The sequence below is a fragment of the Octopus bimaculoides genome, chromosome 20 (genome assembly GCF_046866305.1).
Source record: "Octopus bimaculoides isolate indiv1 chromosome 20, ASM4686630v1, whole genome shotgun sequence".
In the NCBI taxonomy this organism is placed as follows: domain Eukaryota; kingdom Metazoa; phylum Mollusca; class Cephalopoda; order Octopoda; family Octopodidae; genus Octopus; species Octopus bimaculoides.
Genome location: NC_142947.1, coordinates 22,345,510 through 22,367,870, shown reverse-complemented (window position 1 = coordinate 22,367,870; position 22,361 = coordinate 22,345,510). Strand labels below are relative to the sequence as shown.

General features: G+C 36.4%; 1 long non-coding RNA gene across 1 annotated transcript in view; it reads left to right on the top strand.

Annotated features, from left to right (window-relative positions):
- The window catches only part of LOC128250337 (uncharacterized), a 31,590-nt gene extending 24,463 nt beyond the window's left edge, over positions 1-7,127 (top strand). The window contains exons 2-3 of the long non-coding RNA XR_008266364.2: positions 4,339-4,480; positions 6,221-7,127. This is a non-coding gene — a long non-coding RNA (uncharacterized LOC128250337). The remainder of the gene's footprint in view (positions 1-4,338; positions 4,481-6,220) is intronic.
- The last annotated feature ends 15,234 nt before the right edge of the window (positions 7,128-22,361 follow it).

Sequence of the window (22,361 nt, the reverse complement as noted above, 5' to 3'; positions counted from 1 at the left end):
AAGGGCATCAAACCATAAAAAGAAGCCTCCTTCAATTATAAACTCCGTCCAACTCATGTGAGCATGGAAAAGTGGATGTTACAATGACAGTGATGATGATTCACAGCGTTACATTTTCGTCTTTATGCTGCTATGTTTAACCCCTTGTTCCTTCACTTGATTAAACCCAGCCCATAGCCTTTATTTCCTCTTCAAACTTTCCACTACTTATGCTGCCAAAGGAGCCTTTATGTGGTGGAAATTGCAGCAAAATTTCTCTCAGTTCACATTTGATATCTTGAAAATAAAAAACATATAAACTAATAGGCGTAGGAGTGGCTGTGTGGTAAGTAGCTTGCTTACCAACCACATGGTTCCGGGTTCAGTCCCATTGCATGGCACCTTGGACAAGTGTCTTCTGCTATAGTCTCAGGCCGACCAAAGCCTTGTGAGTGGATTTGGTAGACGGAAACTGAAAGAAGCCTGTCGTATATATGTATATATATGTATGTTTGTGTGTCTGTGTTTGCCCCCCACCATTGCTTGACAACCGATGCTGGTATGTTTACGTCCCCGTAACTTAGCAGTTCGGCAAAAAGAGACCGATAGAATAAGTACTAGGCTTACAAAGAATAAGTCCTGGGGTCGATTTTCTCGACTAAAGGCCGTGCTCCAGCATGGCCGCAGTCAAATGACTGAAACAAGTAAAAGAGTAATGACAATATAGTGTAAAGATATCCCTAACAGACAGGATGGTCATGGCTGGCATACCTTTGATCCTGGTTCTGTTGGATCAAGGTAGACTTGTATGTAAACTACATCGCCCGTTGTATTTTGCTCTGTTCAGGTTAAACTACCATTCAGCATCATGCTTTTGTATCTTTTCCCCTCTTACTGCTGTCAAACACAAATGTTTCTCTAATATTATATAATTTCATTTGTAACTCACTATTGATCACTGCCAGGAGGCAACAGTAGTTCAAGCAAGTCTCATGGTTATGGTCCATGACTCCCCCCCCCCCCCCCCCGCTTTTATATGTATTTTTTTTTTTTTAAATATACCCTCTTGAACACTGAATGTATTGTGTTTGTTGGCCTGCTTCCTCCTTTTCTTTTCTTTCCTTACTTGCTTCATTTCTTTATTTCATTTATTTATGTGCTTTTTTATTGAATTGAAAATAACAATGACATTTATTTGTTTATATCTCTTTTGTTTAATTACTTGGTATATTCAAAGATTGAGTTGTGCATGCAAACAGCTTCCACCTGCTTTTTGAGGGAGTTTTTTTTTGTTTTGTTTATCAGCGTTTTTTTGTCTTTTATTTTTCTTTTCCAATTTTTTTTCTTATACTCCTCCTCCTCTCTTCTTTTTTACACTTCTCTTTTTTCTTTTCTTTTTACCCTCCTCCTCCTCTCACTTCTCCTCATATTGAGATTAAATTGGTTGGTTCTGGAATAAATATCATTGTTGGCAACAATCCATTATGACGTGCACATGGCACTTTATACAAATTCACAGAGCGGTTTTTGTTTGCTCAACCAATCCGTTCTTGACATGCAACTGAGGAGATCCTTGAAAAGTATTAATTCATCCCTCACTTTTTAGCTGTTACTTGCATTAAAGTATATTCTACACACACCTCCTTTATTGATGTAAAATATATATACATATATATACATATATATATATGTTCACTCACACATATATGTAAATATATAATTATACTTATGTATTCATTTATATTGTATATGTATATACATACACACACGCATGCACATATATTTTATATATGTTGATTTTTTTTTTGTTAGCTAATAGCCTTGATTGGAATTTTTCTATCTCAATCATTATCTGTTGTAATCACCTGTATTCCATATCATCATCATCATCATCATGTATCATTGTCTAACCCCTGTTACATTATCAATTTGTAAATTCTGTTATCTACTTTGTATGTTGTCAATAGATATCATATGATGATAATGACGAACAATGCAAATAGAAACATGCTGCTGATGATGATGCTGGATATTGTTAATAAATATGATGAAGATATGTGTTGAGTATATTATTATGGGGATATTGGTGATGTATGATGTGAATAATAGATATTACATCATGAAGATCATCATTTCAATCACTGTTTTCTCCTCTATTCTTTGCCTCCTGTCAACCTCTCACATCAATCACCACTTCCAGCCTATTATTTCTTATTTACTGTGATCACCTTCTTTTTCATTTCTTAACTATTTTTTACCTTTTCACTTTTGCTGGCCATTACTTGGTTTCTCTGTCAGACTCTCTTTTTTTATTCCTCAGGGCAACCTGATTTATTGATATCAGTAAACACTTAGATTTTGTCCCAGAAATATCATCTTTTTCTATCCTACCTTACTCTGAAGCTATGAAGAAAGCTACGTAGCCACAATGAATTTTAGAAGTATAAGTTCTGCAATAATGTCATCAATTTGTTCCAAGAAGAAATTGATAATTGCTGAAAAGATTAGATTTTTATCACATCAACTGATTTTTATCAGGTTAGATTTTTATCACATCCAACTGGATCAATTGAAAGTTATTCTCAAAGATTATACGATTCTGCTTATTTTTGCAAATTTGATGAAACTGGAACTAGAGGCCGGTGTACAGAAGATGACACAACTCAACTGAGACTCATTGATGATATGCAATAAGCTGAGAATCATACGAAATTGTTAAAATATGGGAGTTATACTCAAAGTTATGCAAAAATAGCGGGTATTGTCAAACTACACATGTTCAGAGAATAACTTTTCCTCTAAACCAGCTCTTCTTCCTGTTCTTCATCATTGCAAGCAACTAATAGATTCCAAGATTCCAAAGCAATGCATTGTCATTGAGTTTTTGATGTAGGATGAGTGTAGGCAGTCTGGCACCCACAGAAAGCTTTCACCAAAGATAACATCATTAACCTTTAGCATGCTGAAGTCAAATTATGCTGCCATACAAGTTTTCTTCCCTCTCAATGCAACGCAATGTGCCTGCAGCTACAGGGGTGAAAACTCTTACAGTGACATGATTTGCCTTTAGTGTGCTAATGGTTGACAAAAGCAGTATACACTGATGGATAAAGTTTAACCCTTTAACATTCAGATTACTCTGTCAAATGTAATGTTTGTTTATTCATATTGCTTTGAATTAATCTTGTATTATTTTATAGCTTTGAGATTTCAATGATGTGATTGTTTATTTTTAGAATTACATTGTTGGGTAGATGTGAGAGGCTGGATCTGGCTAGTTTGAACATAAAGCATGTAGAATATTTTGGCCAGATAGAGCCAGGGTTCAGCCACTGGTTCAAATCAACAGCAAGTGGATGCTTTGATTCATGTAAGCAGATGCATCACAATCCATGAACCCGCTGCACAATTGAACTATATGGTCACAATGCATTACCAAAAATGGTGGAAGACTTTGGGCATCGGAAAGTGTTACAAAGTGGGTACCTCAGCAGTTGACACCCAATTTGAAAGAGAGAAGAGTGGTCCTCTCGAGTTTGAAGCCAACAAAGACACACTTTTTTTTTTTTTTTTTGCAATCTGGTGATAGGGTACAAAACATGGGCATATCTTTTATGATATATCAACAAAGGTTCTGTCCATGGAATGATGTCACAGGTCTTTTCTGAGGCCAAAGAAGTTCAAAAACCAGTGATCAGTGGAGAGGAACAAACACAAAGATGCAGACACACGCACACGTGCTCACATACACACACATACACATATATACACACATGGCAGGCTTCAACACTGTTTCGACCTACCAAATCTGCTCATAAGGCATTGATCAGTCTGGGTGATAGTAGAAGACACTTGCCCAAAGTGCTGTACAGTAAGACTGAACCTAAAACCATGTGGTTGTATAATGAGCTCCTTAACTATATAGCCTTGCCTGTGCCTGTAAATATTCTATTTGAAATGAAGATGGGTGGTCATGGTTAGAAACCTTTGGTCATAGGTCTGCTCGATCAAGACTGACCTGGGTCTAGATTACTTCATAGTAGCAATGGAAATTTTAAAAGGGTGACAATAAACCCAAAGCTGCATTAAATATACTATCACTTGCATTGGGTCCCTTGACCAGCTAGAAATAAAAACCAAATCCTCTTCAAATTATACTGTATTGTCTTTAAAAAAACGTACACATGAATAATTTGAATAATATAGTCTTAGATACACTATGTCCAGAAACAAAAAGGGACTGCCACTGCTGGATTGTCTGCTGGATCAGGATCAAGCAGAATTGTTCTACTCCCTTCAGCAATTCCAAATAGTTCTAGTGGGGTTCAATTAATGTCCAATTTAAAATTTTTGTTTTAGATGTGTATTCCACTCGTCTACTCCTGCAGAACCAAGACTCTAACAACAGCCAGTGATGATGTCTGTTATTTTGTTTAGCTTCAGATTAATTCTTATCCAGTGGACAGTGGACAAAGACATTTCAACTATCCCCATATTTCTTGTGAGTATATACCAATGTAGGTGTGAGATGTTTTTGGAACAGCCATTTTAGTGCTGCCTATTTGGTGTCGCTGATTCAACGCAGATGTATTTGACATCAGGCATTTTAATGTTTTTTTTTCATTCTTTCCCTTCCTTCCCCCCTCTCGCTCTCTTTTTGATATGTGTGAACATGTAGGTATGTTTGTTTTGTATGTGTAATGTCTTCCTTTCTTTCTATCCACTTGTGCATATTTCTGTTCAATGTGACCTTCCCTGTTTTCTCTGAAGAAGAATTTGAAGGCAGTGTAGCTGTTACTTCTGTCAGATCAGGTGATAATATGGAAGCTCCCTCATTGACTCATAAAATCTGTTGCTTCCTTCAATGATGTGCAACGTTCTTTAGCTGTACATATCTTCACACACACACATACACACACACAATATGTATCAACAGCTGAGCTATTACCTGTGCAATTAATCATAGCATCTACATTTATCAACTCAACTGGCCTAGATACTGACCAACCTGATTACTGACAGTTCTGACTTTCTCACCTCATAATCATCATATCATTATCACCATTGCAGTAATTATTATAATTATTACATAATAAACTTAAGTAGGCATACAAATATATTTTTAATAAAAGCTGTTTCCCATTCATGTAATTGCATAAGTAATTGTTGTTATATTAATGTGTATTAGGCAGTTGACACCTTATTCTTCATGATATGTACAGAGTGAGTGTTCAGGATAACTTTGCCAGCTTGCAGAAATCGAAAAGAAAACACAATATCCCATAAAAAAATAAAAGTATTTTATTAAATCAAAAAAGATCAACCAGATCGATGGTTCCCAAACTTTTTCAGGCTACCCCTCCTTGGTACCCAGGCCATATTCCTAGCACCACCCCCTCACTCACCATTACAAACATAGACCACTTTCTGCAGCAAATTCAAAACAACTGTATTTCATAGATAAAACTTAACCTAATTAATCCACTATTTGGGTGGTTTTTTTTACATCTATTGCCCCCTTTTGCCTACCCCATTATTGTCCCACCGTTTGTCAATGCCCCCTACCACCACCCACTTTGGGAACCACTGAATTAGATTATAGTTGGGAGATAACAGGTTACTCAAAGTAACCCCCACTCAACTTCCAACACGGCTTCAAGCTGGCTCCAAGACCTAGCACATGTATTCCTCATTATGTTTCTGGAGAGATCTTTGAACATCTTGATCCTGGACACCAGTTCAGCCTGGATGTTGCAAGCAGAACAGTTGGTGTTTTTTGTTTTTTCAACCACTCCCTGTGCATAGTAATCCATGAGATTACGATCTCAAAGAATTAGGAGGCTAGACATTGGAGCTGGTGAAATCTCAATGTCTAGCCTCCTAATTTCTTCTGACTCTTTCTAGAGGTATGGCAAGGAGCCAGATCTTACTGCCACACATATGACCTTCTAGTAGCCACTCACTCCAGCCAGGGTTTGACCACAGTCTCCAGCACCTTCACATAGCCATCTGGATTGTACCTAAGGCCCTGTTCAATGATGTGTCGTGGCATGGCATCACCCTCACTGGAGACACACCCCAAAACTAACACATTTTGAGAGTCCTTAATTTCCGTAACATCCATGTCACATTTTGCAGCCTTTACAGTGTTCATAGAACATTGAGCAACAGTCGTGATGTCAGTATTTTTGATACCTGTCAGAAATCACCATAATACAGGTAACTTTTTTCCAATATTTAGGTGGCTTCCAGTCCTCCATGTCAGCTACATTTCTCTCAACTACAACTGTAACCTTTATGCTCTCCACTGCCATTGACAGTTCAGCAATACTTCAAGCTAAGCTGTTTCTTAAAAAGGAGACACAAAAAAATCACCAAATTTAGCCTGGACACCCTGTAGCAGTCACCGCCAGCCATGTTTTCTACATAGTTTGGGATTTAAAAAAACAAACAATTATGTTCTTAAAAGACATACCTTGTGAGGAATTAGCAGACATTATAGGCAAGAACTTGTCATATCCAGAAGCCCAATGTTCAGTGAAGTGACAGTGATAATAAAAAAGAATGTTATTTATATGCACATTGGCTTTCATTCATCACCCTACATTGGTTGTATATTTAATATATACGTCATTGAAAATAAATTGATGCAATCAAATTTTAAAATAAATCATTATCATCATTGTTTTAATGTTGACTTTTTCATGCTCACACAGATGACATGGAATTTGATGAGGCAGACTTTCTATGGCTGGATGCCAAAGAAGTGATGCATCCCATGACCAGCCATGCCTGCATCTATGAATGAACATGCAAAACATCAATACTCTTGACAACAAAACGGTGTATCCAAAATCCAAAATAGTTCTATACTAATGAATTAACTGAAGGATACTCACACACAGCCACTGAAGAAGCTTCTAAGTAGTCAGTTGATCTGCTAGAAATAGCAGCCAAATCTCCCTTAACCCTTTAGCATTCAAACTGGTCAGATCCAGCCTCCTAACTATCTACCCTACAATGTAATTTTAAAAATAAAGAAATCACATCATCGAAATCTTGAAGCTACAAGATATTTTATGCTTAATTCCAAATTATGTGAATAAATAAGCATTACATTTGGTAGGGTAATCTGAATGCCAAAAGGTTAAAATCGCACCTTTACTGTCTTTTTTTAAAAATGACTCATTCGTTAAGATCTCTTTTAGTTCTGATTATGGATTCCAATCGTTTGATAAATTGAATTAACTGCTCTTTCATTTAGCAGGCTGAGTATTCCACATACAATGTATCCCTGTAATATAATTTACAGGGACAAAAAGTGTGGCCATTTGAATTGCAAAGTCCCATCTGATAGGCTGCCTCATAATTTATGTATATTACTTACAAAGCTTTTGCTCTGCTCAAAGTTATGACAAAGGACATTTGCTCAAAATACCATGCAGGGTTTGCAAATTGAACCACTTGACCCTTTAACATTTAAACCAGCCATATCCGGCCAATATATTCTACCCATTTTATGCTCAAATTGGCCAGATCTGGCCTCTCACACCAACTCTATAATGTCATTCTAAAAATAAACAATTACATCATCAAACTCTCAAAACTGAGAGATAATGCATGATTGATTTAAAACAACATGAATAATTATTACATTTGACAAAATAATGTGATTGTTAAAGTTAGCCATGTGGCCAATATTATTATATCCGTTGGGGTGGGGGAACATCATAGAACGACTTTGATCGTAGGTTTTGCTACATTGGAGCTGATAATTTCAGTAACTGAGGGACATTTTAATAGTGGCTTTTAACTTTCATGTAACATAAACTGCTTTCAAATATGCCTCTTCTCTTTTTTTTCTTTATGGAAAGGAAGATATTTTCCTATCTTCAGCTTCATCATTTAACACCCATTTTACCAAGATTGCATGAGTCAGATGGAATTTCTTGAGGCAGATTTCATACAGCTAGATGTCTTTCCTGTTGCTAGCCTTCTCCTGTTTCCAAGCAATAGAATATTTTTCCCTCAGCCAGACTGGAAGCAAACAGTGTGTGACAATGACGTTCATTTACAACCATTACAAGGGCACACACACATACAGACTTGTGTGTGTGGGAAGGGGGTATATTATATATATGGCGTGGCTTTGGTAAGAAACTTGCTTCCCAACCACATGGTTTTGGGTTCAGCTTCACAGCATGGAACTTTGGGCAAGTATTTTCTACTGTAGCTTCAGGTCAACCAAAACCTTGTGAGTGGATTTGGTAGACGGAAACTAAAAGAAGCCCATCATACATGTGTGTGAGTATTTGTGTCTGTTTGTCCCCCACTACTGCTTGACAACTGGTGTTGGTTTGTGCATGTCCCTGTAACTTAGTTCAGTAAAAGAAATCAATAGAACAAGCTTTAAAAAAAAAAGAATTGCAGTCAGTTCATTCAACAAAAAAACCTTTCAAAGTGGTGCCCCAGCATGGCCACAGTCCAATGACTAAAACAAGATAAAAGATTTATAGTGAGCTTCTTCCAGTTTCTGTCTACCAAGACTACTCACAAAGAATAAGGCAGGCAATAGGGCTCTACGAGGAACTTCTTACAACAGTAAAGAAACACCAGCTCAGATGGGTTGGGTATGTCACCTGCTCATCAGAGATGGCCAGAACAATCCTTCAGGGAACAGTCAAAGGTAGCAGACACAGAGGCAGGCAGAGAAAGGTGGAAAAACAGCATCTGTGAGTGGACAAGCATAAAGATGAGAGACGCAGTGTGAGAGGCAGAAGATAGACAGGTGGAGGAGTCTGGTCACAAAGTCACCAGTGGTGCCCTGGCAGTCAGCCGTTCTATGGGATACATAATAATGTAATAAGGTGTCATGCAATGGGGCTGAACCCAAGACCACATACTTGAGAAGCACACTTTTCAACCACACAGCCACCTTATATGAATCTATTTATTTTCCCCAAGATGTTGATTATTTATCAAGATGCTGTAGTGTCAAGACATTAGGTGAGGTGATGGGATGGACCAAGTGGGTTGGCAGTCATTATGTTGAATGCATTAAAAGGAAACGTTGCCAACACAGCAAATATAAGTATATGCTACTTACATAAAAATGGTAAGCAATGAATTTAGGCTTTTTTATCTTTCTAGAATTTTGTTTTATTTTAATTTCCTGAATGAAGAAAGTTTAGAGAAATGAAATAATCAAAAAAAAAAAAAAATTCTAAAATTGTGAATATTAACATGATTTTCAATTATTTTTAATTAAACTGAATTGTAAAACCACATAAATACGCACACATATGCACACACAAATATATATTTGTGTGTGTATCTATATATGTGTATGGGTATCTCTCTCTTTCTGTATATATATATAAATATATATATATATGTGTGCGTGTAGGAATAATTTGATTTTCTTTTAAAAAATATTATTGAAAACCTGACTATACTACAGTTTTTTTTTTGGTTTTTTTTTTCAAATTACTTTCTTACACTTAATTATTTCAAATAAGTATGTTGTTTATAAGATACAAACAAAGTAAAATTGCAATGTAATCATGTTTTCAATATATACCTGTGTGTTACTAGGGTTACTATTAAATGAATATGCATAGGCTTAGATGTGTAATGATAAGATGTTTTCCCCAAATCACATGGTGTTGTGTTCAGTCCCACTATGTGGGCCCCTCAGGTAAGTATCTTCTACTATAACCCTGGGCCTCCAAAAGCCGTGTGCATGGATTTGGTGGATGGAAATTGAAAGAAGCCCATTGTATACATTTAGATATACATGTAAATGTATGTGTGTGTATGCGTGTTGTTATCTCTTCATGTAATAGTTGTTAACAAATGTTACCATCATGCAAGTGTTGTCCTCTGTTTCCAATATTCCATGAAATGTGTCTGGTTGTGGGGAATATTACCTTGCTTGGAAACAGGTGAGGATAAAAGGAATGGCATTAGGTTGTATAAAGTCTGCCTCAACAAATTCTATCTGACTCAGTCAATATATATATGTGTGTCTGTGTTTGTCCTCTTATAACCACTTGATAACTCATGTTGGTGTGTTTACATCCCTGTATCTTAAGTAGTTCAGCAAAAGAGACTGATAGAATAAGTGCTAGGCTTAAGAAATAAGACCTGGGGTCAATTTGTTCAACTAAAAACCTTTCAGAGTGCTGCTCCAGCATGGCTGCAGTCAAATGACTAAAACGAGTAAAAGAATAAAAGAATATAATATTCTTTTATTTGTTTCAGTCATTTGACTGCAGCCATGCTGGAGCACCGCCTTTAGTCAAGCAAATCGACCCCAGGACTTATTCTTTGTAAGCCTAGTATTATTCTATCATGTACTTTTGCTGAATCGCTAAGTTTTAGGGATGTAAGCACACCAGCATCAGTTGTCAAGCGATGTGGGGACAAACACCGACACATAAACATATACACACACACTTACATACATACATACATACATACATATATGACAGGCTTCTTTCAGTTTCCATCTACTAAATCCACTCACAAAGCTTTGGTCAGCCCAAGGCTATAGTAGAAGACATCAGCCCAAGGTGCCATGCAGTTGGACTGAAACTGGAACCATGTGGTAGGCAAGCAAGCTACTTAACACATTCACTCCTGCGCGGCTTGCCAGTCCTCAGTCAAATCGTCCAACCCATGCTAGCATGGAAAGCGGGTGTTAAACGATGATGATGATGATGATTGATATATATATATATTTAAGTCCAAGATTGGATGTGTTGGTATTACTGTTATTCCTTCATCATGATTGTTTCAACCATGCATGGTTCAGACACATGAATATAAATAATTGTTGTTCAATCCACAATACATTTCCTTGGAACATGTACACTGACAACACATATATATATATATATATATATGTATGATAGCGTTGTATCTTCACATAGGTGTTTATTTTGGTTCTGGATCTAATACAATTTACTCTACATTACCTCAGTTCATCAAAATTCCTGTGAGATATAGATACTGTATCACATGGAATTTAAAAAAAAGAAAAGAAAGAAAGAAAATTACTGAAAGGAGAGGCAGAGAAAGCAGTTCCTTCTCCTGTACCATGTCATTGAGATTAATGTAGATGAGATTGTTTGAAACCTGTAGAGGAGACATGGGGGTGGATAGGATGTAGTACCAAAGGGTTGGGGCGGTGGGGGATTGAACAAGGTGTTTTGTCAGGGATATGGAAGATGAGGAACAGTATGGAAAAAATTATCTATCATTCTTATAACATCACAAAACCAAATGAAATGAAAGCTATACACAGGCCCTTAACCCCACAGGACTTAATAGACCCTTACTATTAAAGTGGTGGTGGTGGTGGTGGTAGTAGTCACACACTGTCATTTGTTTGGTTTGATTGATTTTGTTGATTCATTGATTGGTATTTTGTGTTCTTGTTACAGTTTTTGTTGTTTTCTCTTTTATCCTTTCCATCATCATCATCATCATCATCAAGAATTTCTATCTTCAAAAGATTCAAAGATCATGATGTAATGTAGTAGTACCAACATGTATTGAGCGGTTTGAACCATTTAATTACACTTACCTCCTCCCCCTCCCCCCTCTCTCTTTCTCTTTCTCCCCACTCATTTGGTTTGACCAATTTAATGAAAATTGCTGCAAGGAATCAAAATTAAGAATGCACTATGAATATTACCTGGTGAGTGGTGGTGATTATGGTGTCAGTACTGATGGTGGTGGTGGTGGCAGTGGTAGCGTTTGGTGCTGCTACTGTTGATGCAAGTTGTATCTAGGGATTGCGCTGTTGAAGAAAAGGTTGTGGTTGGACAGTTCTAATTTAATACACTGCACTTGCAAAATGAAAAATGCTAACAGCCTTTAAACAGACAGCAACTATTTGTTAGAAAGTTTACTTGAGCAACATGATGACAACGCAGATGAAGATACTGGTGGTGGTGATGCCAGTCATCATCATCATCATCATCATCATCATCACAATCGTGATTCACTTTAGTTACTGTTCCCTTTTTCAAATTGCTTTGATTAAACCTACTAATCTGTCACTTTATTTATTTTTCTGCTAATCTAGATTGTACCTGTAGGCCACACCTGAGAGAGAGAGAGAGAGAGAGAGAGAGAGATGGATATGAATATAAGAGAAAGATTTTAGACACTTATTTATTTTGCCAGGTATTATTATTACCTGTAGTAATTTACTTTCTATCCTAATGCTCCTTGGTGGTGTCGTTGGTGTTGTGGTTGTAGTTGCTGCTAAGTATATTTGAACATTCAGTCTTGATTTTATGGCCTTCGCTAAAAGGTTATTATAACCTTAGCAAAGATAAGGTCTCCTGGAGTATTGTCTCTTGCAGCCATAACCTTTATGGTTGTCATGGTGAAATATCACTGAGGTATACACACACACACAAATACTCACATATTCCATGTGTACTTAGAGTTATTAGTTTCAATGTCCCAATGCAACAAATTTGTATGGATAAGGGGTATATCATCATCATTGTCATCATTTTAACATCCCCTTTTCCATGCTAGCAGGTTTTTTTTTTTTTGAGGCAGATTTTTCTATGGCCAGATGTCCATCTTGTTGCCAACCCTCGCCTGCTTTGAAGTAGGATAGTATTTCTCCATGGCCAAATGTGTTCTTGCAGAATGTTGAAAATGAACGACACTGCATATATGGCTGGGACAATCATTTACAATTAACAAGCGATGTCAAGACAAGGAGACACTTTCACACCCCTACACACGCGAATGACAGGTATCTTTCTGTTTTCTGCCTACCAAATCTGCTCACAAGGCTTTGGTCAGCCCAGTACTAAAGCAGAAAAGACTTACTCAAGATGCCATGCAGTAGTGTTGAAACTTGAACCAGGTGGTTGGGAAGCAGCTTCTTACCACAGCCAAATTTATATATGTACGTATCTTTTGTATTTAATCATATAAATACTTCCTCTGAAGAAGAAGCTGATTTCTAACAAAAATACAAAGCTCACTCTTTGGAATGTAGCTAACAAAAACAATTTCATATTTTTAACCTGAGAAATGTCTTGCATTGTTTTACTGTTCCACTTAGAGATTGTATTTGTAATGTGCGGATCAGTTGGTTGACTTCCTTTTCCTGAAAATCCAAGCTTATCCAGACTAACAGTCAGGCGTTTACTTACAAAACCAAGTGCTCCAATTATTATTGGTATAAGTATAAATTTGTATTCTGGATATAGATGCTGGAGGTTTCAAAGCAGTTGTCCATAGTTATCTTTTTTCTCTTTGATTTTCAAATGTATGTACAACCATTTGAATTGACTATACTCCTTTATCCATGTCTCCCAACACCATCATCATCATTGATTGCATCATAGTTAAGGAAATGGAAAACAACAAAATTAGACTTGGCATGGTTTGAACTCAGATCTCAGATGGAAGGATTGGTGTGGAATTAAATACAATGAAATATTTAGCTCAATGCTTTATATCTGTTACTTTATAATCTTGTTTATATCCAAATGCCTACATACATACACTGTGTGTGTGTGTGTGTTTATGTATGCATGTATGTATATACATACATGTAAATGTATGGACATATATGTATGTATGTGTTTATGTGTGCATATATATATTAACATAGAATTATGTCGTTATTAGGACATTGAAATTATTTAAATACTAATGTCCCCTTTTATATATCTAACTCTAAAAATACATACTGATCTAGAAATCACACAAACTAACCTTCTAAAGCTACAACTATATTATGGTATATTCTGTTAAGAATGTAGTAGAGTACAGTATAAAGCTTGTTCACCTTCAGATTTTGCCCTGTGCTATCCAGTACTAGTATTATATGTACTTTCAGGTTTGCTTTTGGGCATCTGTCGTGTGTGAATAGATAATTGCAGAAATTTGGAGTCAAGAAGGAGTATGGTTGGACATTTATTTTTCAATCACTGCAATTGTTTCTATGCAACGATAGTTCTCCAGGCATGCAGGTACTTGATTATGCAACCGTTTCCCTGCATCATGAGATATAGTTGTGTTACCTCAGGCAATCTGTAAATATTATCTCCGTAAGTTCAGATTCCCAGCTTCAAGAACATCCACTCTGTCATGGCCTTAAGGTGATCATTTTAACAAATCAAAATATTTTTGTCATTTTAAGATATTTAGTGTTATAAAAGATGGTATCTGATATCAGGGGTCTCTTTGCTTAATGGTACAGAGTGCTTAGCCAGAATTTGAGAGATACGGGGTTCAAGTCTCTATAACAAGTTGCTGGCAACTTTTTCCTCATTTTCTAAGGGTATTTACCTGATTTTCTAAGCTGTTTTCACAGCTATTCTGCCTTAAAAATCTTTCTTCTGTAAAATACTAACTCAGTCAGCACTTCAAAGCTTGTTTATAGAATCATATCCCAACTGTCAAAACAAGCACTTTGTGTGTAAATGATGTTTTTGCTGTTTGTGAACGCTTTTATTAAGGATTATGAGTCATAATGAATAAAGTATTTTTGGCAAAAAACAATCCAATTTGTGGTAACATCACACTATTTTTGGAGAATAGAGTATCAACAAAGAGGGGCTCCTTGTTGATATGAAAATTTTGGTGGATCATGCATTTATTTATAACAAACATTCTCCAGAAAAATTTAATAATTTATAGAACAATATATTACTTGTGACTTGCCATGTCCAGTATCTAGCCCCACTCTTTACAGTTTGGTCATTGCTGGAGAATTTATGGAAAGGAAAATGTGTGGTAAAAAAAATGTTGATTTGGCTTTCCTAAGGCTGAAGGAAGATTCGATTTCTTCTCTGTAGATGAAAGTGTTAAATTAAGAAGAAATGGAAAAGGTGTTAAAAAAGCTTTATCGACTTCAAAGAAAATCATCTGAAAAATTTATCAATGATTACAATCCTTTATTGCTTTCAATATGGCAGGTAAATGTTGACTGTCAGTATATTAGAGAAAAACAGTATGATATTTCCCAGATATGAGACTAGCTATCAAACAAAAGCTGAGAAAAATGAAGCTGAAGGGGTTTGGGAAAATTTGGCTCAAAATAAAGTTCTGGAGTGGTTCATCAAATAATGTGTGCACTCTTTTGTTTTTTATATATTTTTTTTTTGATTTTAATTGCAATTCTTTTAATTTAATATTTTTGATTTTTAAATCTCTTTCTATTAAGCTAAAACATTTCTGTCTTATTTTTAGTATTACTAGAATGAAAAATATAGAAGTAAATATAAATAATTATAATAATTGAAATGTTACCTTGAAAAAATGCAGACTAGAATGAAAAACGAAGGCGCAGGATGCTAGAATATTTCGAAGTATTGAACCTGGCAAAGTACAGGACAAGCAGTAATTAAGCCCAGAAAAGTACCAGACAAGAAGAAAAACTTAAAATATTGCTGCTGAAGTTAAAATTTAAAAACTAAAATAGTAATAAATACCTTTTTATATTTTTTATTTTTAACATAAAATTTTAAATTAAAATACTCGAGAAGCTATTTATTTTCAATTTTAAGGAAAAGACTAATTGCCTGCAAGTTTACACATTAAAAATTTAATATTACAAATTTAGTGCTTTATATATTTAAAAAATCACATAATAGCAATTTAAGTAAAATTGACAATGTATTATAATATCTAAGTTTTTTTTTAAAAAAGCTAGGGAATCATTTCTGCATTTTGCACTCAATTTGTTCATTAGCTTTCATTTTTTAAAAATATTTTTCTAACTGTAAATAGAAAATACTTTGTTATCTGATAATGCAAACTTTAAAGAAATTCTTTTGTTTCTTTAAAAAAAATTTTCTTTTTTTTCTAATTACATATATTCTACATGTGTTTAATTTTAACACAATATTTGTGATTTAAAATATTTGGAGAATGAGTTTTGTTAAGAAAATAAAACATTTTTTAAATGACATAATACTAAAAATAAGACAGAAATGTTTTAGCTGAATATGAAGCGATTTTCAAATAAAAAATATTAACATAAATTTGAAAAATTTTGCAATAAAATGCAAAAGTAGGATCTTTTTTAAAACGGAGGCCACATTTTTCATTAACGAAACACTTTGAAACTTGGAAGACTGGTAGAATGTGTCATATAAAACATCTTTTTCTCTTAGTCTTCTTAAAAAAAAACAGAAATCCATAAGTTATTCCATGTTGAAGTTGTATTTCTGTAATTTCAACCAATCACTGACGTCCATTCAGCCGATATACATTAAGTGCCGACTACATAAACAAACGATTCTGAAACAATTAACCCTAACCCTAACCTTAGGGTTAGGGTTAAAGCAAATTTAAAATGAAAAAAGCAAATAAAACGAAGGTATGGAGATTAAATACGCTTTACATCGCTTAATCAGCCAAAGGAGTAAATGTAAACAACTGAATACTTGTCAGTGATTGGTTGAAATTATCGAAATAAGACAATTTTTTACATGAAATAAATTCGAATACAAAAATATTTTTCTGTTCTATAACACAAAATAGATAAGTATACGAAGTTTGAAAGTCTTTCCGTACCAAGAACACTACAAAAAACATTAATGAAAAATGTGGCCCCCGTTTTAAAATAGATCCCAAAAGTATATAAAAATCAAAAAGTGCACACACTATTTGTTGGACAATTTCGGAAACTTATTTTGCAAATTCTAACTTCAGCAGTAATATTTTAAGTTCTTTTTTTCTTGGACTGTACTTTTACTGCTTGTCCTGTACTTTTCCAAGTTCAATATTCAAGAATATTCTAGTATTCTGTGCCTGCATTTTTCATCGTAGTGTGTATGTATGTATGTATGTATATATATATATATATATATATATATATATATATATATATATATATATATATATAGCTGTGAAAACAGCTTAGAAAATGTGTATATATATATATATATATATATATATATATATATTAGAATATATATTAGAAAACGTGTATATATATATATATGTATATCTTTTATTTGTTTCAGTCATTTGACTGCGGCCATGCTGGAGTACCGCCTTTAGTCGAGAAATCGACCCCCAGGACTTATTCTTTGTAAGCCTAGTGCTTATGCTATCGGTCTCTTTTTGCCGAACCGCTAAGTTACGGGGACGTAAACACACCAGCATCGGTTGTCAAGCGATGGTGGTGGGACAAACACAGACACACAAACACACACATGCACTCACAAGGCTTTGGTCGGCCCGAGGCTATAGTAGAAGACACTTGCCCAAGGTGGCATGCAGTGAGACTGAACCTAGAACCATGTGGTTGGTAAGCAAGCTACTTACCACACAGCCACTATGCATTACTTTCCCCATATCCTTCTTTCATTCTTCTAATCATGGCACTGTTTTCTTAGCTGTTGTAATTATATGAGTACAGCTGTATGTATTTCAATCCCCTTTCATGCTCTCATTTATCCCTCTCCTTGGAACCACTTCCCTTGTCACCCATCCCACATTCTCGACGTCATCCCTTACCACTTTATTTTCCACTGGACACTCTTTTCACCAGACCATTCTCTTATATATCTACTATCAGTAGCTACACACCACCTTTGTCACACACTCTATCTATCCCTTTGTACACCTGACCTGTCTCTGACACTTTGTATCCCCCCCCCTTCACATCATCTGTCTACTGTTTTGTTACACTAATGCCCTCCAGCACCTCTTTTATGTACTGCCACTTATCACCTCCTTCTTGTCCCCACCTCCCAATCTCTCTTTACCTTCCTCCAAACTGAAATTCATCATTGACTATGCCTCTACTTGTGTTCACCATTCACTGCATCTACCTTTGTCCCCATCTCTAACCGTCTGTCACTTACCTTTCACACTCTCACGAACCCAGCCAGCCATTCTCGATTCTCTGTCCATGTTCACTCCCTTAATCTACTTCCTGTACCTTCAGGATTCCCCTTGATACCTCATCTCCAGCACCCTTTCTCCCCTTCCAGCTGGTGTAGCTATATATTACCTCTATGGCAAGACACTTGTTCCTATCCCTCTGTTATACTTCAGCCTCTCAATACCTAGCACAAAACCACTCAGTACTGTGCCCCCACTGTACAGAGGGGTTGTCCGAGTGCAACCTTGAAAATGGTTGGTTTTAGGAAGGACATCCAGCTGTAAAGAACATGCTAAATTGGGATATCAGAGATCAATAACTGATGTACTCTAGTATGTCAGAACCTGTTGAACCAGCCGGCCCATGCCAACATGGATGTTAAATAATGATAATGTGTGTATGTGTGTGTTATCATTTAATGTCTTTGCTAAATGTTAGCAAGGGTCTATGAAACTGATGACTGCATTGTGTTCCATTGTCTACTATGGCATGATTTCTGCAACTGGATGCTTTTCCTCATACCAGCCACTTTACAGAGTGTAGTGAGTACTTTTTTCATAGCATCAATACAATTGAGCACACAAGGCTAAGATCCCCTTTGGCTGAGTAAGGCTAAAGTTGAGTGGGATGTGGTTTTAGGCTAGGTTAAAGTATGAAAGAAGGGGTTGGAACAGGTTTCCTCTGTAGAGGAGCTACTTGACTATTTGCATTATATCAGAGTGGATGGAGCTGGAAAGAGGTAAAAATGGTGGTGATGAAGTATCAGGGCTGGAGGAGGTGAACAGAACAGGTGGGTGTATAGATACTGCAAGTGTATATGAGGAGAATGAATGAACAGATATTGAAGGGTGGTTAGCAATTAATGTGATTAGAAGGAAGGTAGCTGAGAGTTGGTGATGACTGACCAGGCAGAAGAGATGAAGAGCTACAAAATAGTAATAATACAGTAAATGGGATGGATGAAGGGGAGATAACAAGTAAGTGGGTAGGTTACATGAGTAGTGACAGACATAGTGCAGGGGGAGAGTGAGATGTATGGTGGTGGATGGAGAGATAATTTGGTAGCAAAGAAGGGTGATCAATGCAAAGTAAGAGTGGAGAAGCATAATATCAAGTATCAAGGATGGATGTCAAGTGAAGTCGTCCCTGGCAATAAGAAAGATAGCTGGTATCACAGGGAAGATGAAACAGGCAGTTCTGCTCTCATTTATTAATGATAGAAGGCAAGTGATGGAGGGATCGATGACAGAGGGATGATGTAGAAAGCTTGATAAGGAAATTAGACAAGGAGCTTTGTTGTGTATAAGCTCATTTATGCTTCCAGAATCTTAGTTTCATTGACATGAGTGAGTCTTCTTGAGGACTGCATATCACCAATTTGTATATGTGCATCATCATCGTCTTAATGTCCACTTTTCCATGCTCAATGAGTTAGATGAAATTTGCTGAAGTGGATTTTTTTTATGGACAGATGCCCTTCCAGTTGCCAACCTTCACCTGTTTCATGTAAGGTAATATTTCCACAGACTATTGGGAATGAAGGACACTACCTGTATGATAATAACACTCATTTACAACTATCACACACACACACACATTCTCTCATATATATATATATACATATATATATGATGCGTTTCTTTCAGTCTCCAGTTACCAATTCCACTCAAGGCTTTGGTTGTCCTTGGTCCATAGTAGAAGACACTTGCCCAAAGTGCCATGCAGTGGGACTGAACTAAGAACCATGTGGTTGGGAAGCAAATTACTACACAGCCACACCTGAACCTATCTATATATATATATGTGAATGTGTGCATATATGTCTATGAATGTGTGGATATGTATGCATGTGTACATAGATAAATATATATATTTGAATAGATACGTATTTTCATTGCTCTGGCTGATGCAGTTTTGATCGACACCATTTGAAGCATATTACATGTGTATATGTATACATGAATGTGCATGGATGTATGTTTGTATTAATGTTTACACGAATATACATACAAGAATGTGTGTATTTGCAAATTTACATATATATATGCATATACAACATACATCTAAATATTTATGTATGCACATATTTCTCTGTGTGTGTGTGTGCTCGCGCGCGCGCGCACACTCACACTCACACACACACACACACACACACACACACACACACACACTCTCTCTCTCTCTCTCTCTCTCTCTCTCTCATCAGTAAGCATGTGTTCTATGAGATAACTTCTCAACTTTGCAGCCATAATAGTTGAAGAACTGTGTAATATTTAGTAAAATTGGATATCTTGTATATGTATATCTAATCTTCACAGTTATTTAGCTTGTTGATGTTGGTCTAAATTTTTTTAACCCTTTTCATAAATTTGCAATAACTTATGTGATATTCTCTCGTGTTACTGACTTGTGTGGTACTTTCTTTTTTTGTGTATGTTAATAACTTGTGAGATATCAGGTTCTCTTGTTTAACTTTTGATTGATGATATGCTCTGCTAATACAATTTTGATCTATACCATTTGAAACTCTATACATGAGTGTGTATGTACACACACACACACACACACACACACACACACGTACATACACACACACAGTGTGTGAACTATGTATGGATTTGTGTTTGTATTTTTCAGTGTACAGATATACTTGTATATATGCATACATATATACTTACGTATATGTTTATGTAAATAGATAGAGATTGCCTTTGGCTCTATTCTGATTTCTTTATTGCCCACAAGGAGCTAAACATAGAGGGGACAAACAAGGACAGACAAGGAGGTTAAGTCGATTACATCGACCCCAGTGCGTAACTGGTACTTAATTTATCGACCCCGAAAGGATGAAAGGCAAAGTCGACCTTGGTGGGATTTGAACTCAGAACGTAACGGCAGACGAAATACCGATAAGCATTTTGCCCGGCGTGCTAACGTTTCTGCCAGCTCGCTGCCTTTGGCTCTATTCTGGTTCACCCAGCTAGCTATCCTTTTGACAGGTCATGTTATTATCCTGTTGTGTTTCTATGGCAACCATTTTCATTAGGTTAGGCAAGGCTGCAGCTGTTGGCTCAATGTTTTTTACTGCGGGTAACTTTGTTTGAGAAGTTGTCTCCTTCAACTGCTACAGAAATGCACAAGTTAACCCATCATGCACATTGGTCTGACAGCATTCTTATTCACCATCTCAAATATCTCTGTATCCCCCCCCCCCCATGTAATATTTGCTAGATAAAGATAGCCCTTAACTCTACTTTGGTTCAGCCAGCTATCCTTTTGACAGGTCATGTTTTTGGTCCTGTTGTGTTTCTATAGCAACCATTTTCATTAGGTTAGGCAAGGCTACTGCTGCTGTTGCCCCTGCTTCTGCTTGTTTAGCCTCTCTCTTTTACTCTTTTACTTGTTTCAGTCATTTGACTGCGGCCATGCTGGGGCACCGCCTTTAGTCGAGCAAATCAACCCCGGGACTTATTCTTTGTAAGCCCAGTACTTATTCTATCGGGATCTTTTGCCAAACCGCTAAGTGACGGGGACATAAACACATCAGCATCGGTTGTCAAGCAATGCTAGGGGGATGAATACAGACACACAAATACACACACACACACACATATATATATATATATACATATATACGACGGGCTTCTTTCAGTTTCCGTCTACCAAATCCACTCTCAAGGCTTTGGTCGGCCCGAGGCTATAGTAGAAGACATTTGCCCAAGATGCCACGCAGTGGGACTGAACCCGGAACCATGTGGTTGGTAAGCAAGCTGACCCAGCAATATAACAGGTAGTACCGGATCACATATTTCCAATGACCTGACATAATAAGTACTGGGTCAATATGATTGACTAAACCTTGAAGGCAGTGGCACCAAAATGGCAGCAATCCAATGACTGTAACCAGTAGAAGTATAAGCCCCTCCCCCAACACACACACGCAATTCTGCTATCTCTTCAGGTTCTAGTTGTATCTGCTGCCATCAATAATATTTGACAGTCTTTCAAGAAATTAATTTTTCCGTATCAGATTTAGTCTGTGTGACTGACTGAAAGAGCCCAGTCACAGCTATTAGATTATTAATTCAGCCGAGCTGCGTACTTATTTTTATGCAACATTGATACATTATCCTTTTCTAATCTTGTAGAAATGCATTTGTGAATTTGGTCCTGTACACATTCCATTCTCCTCTCTCTCTTTCTTTCTTTCTTTCCCTCTCTCTCTTGCTGTCTTCTCGTCTCTTCTCATTCTCTCTTTATGCATTTTGTTCGCTCTTCATTCTCTTACTACGTATGTAACCTTTACTCTTACACTATCTCTCTCTCGCTCTCTTCTTTCTTTCTATCACTGCTCGTAGTACGTGCTCCTCCCTCGCTACTTGCTTCTTTCTATCTCTCTCTCTTTGTCCCACACTACTCTCCCTCTTCTCTCTACTGTCTCACTCGTTCAAACTTTCTTTTCCTCTTACTTTCTTTCTCCTATTCCTACTACTTTTGT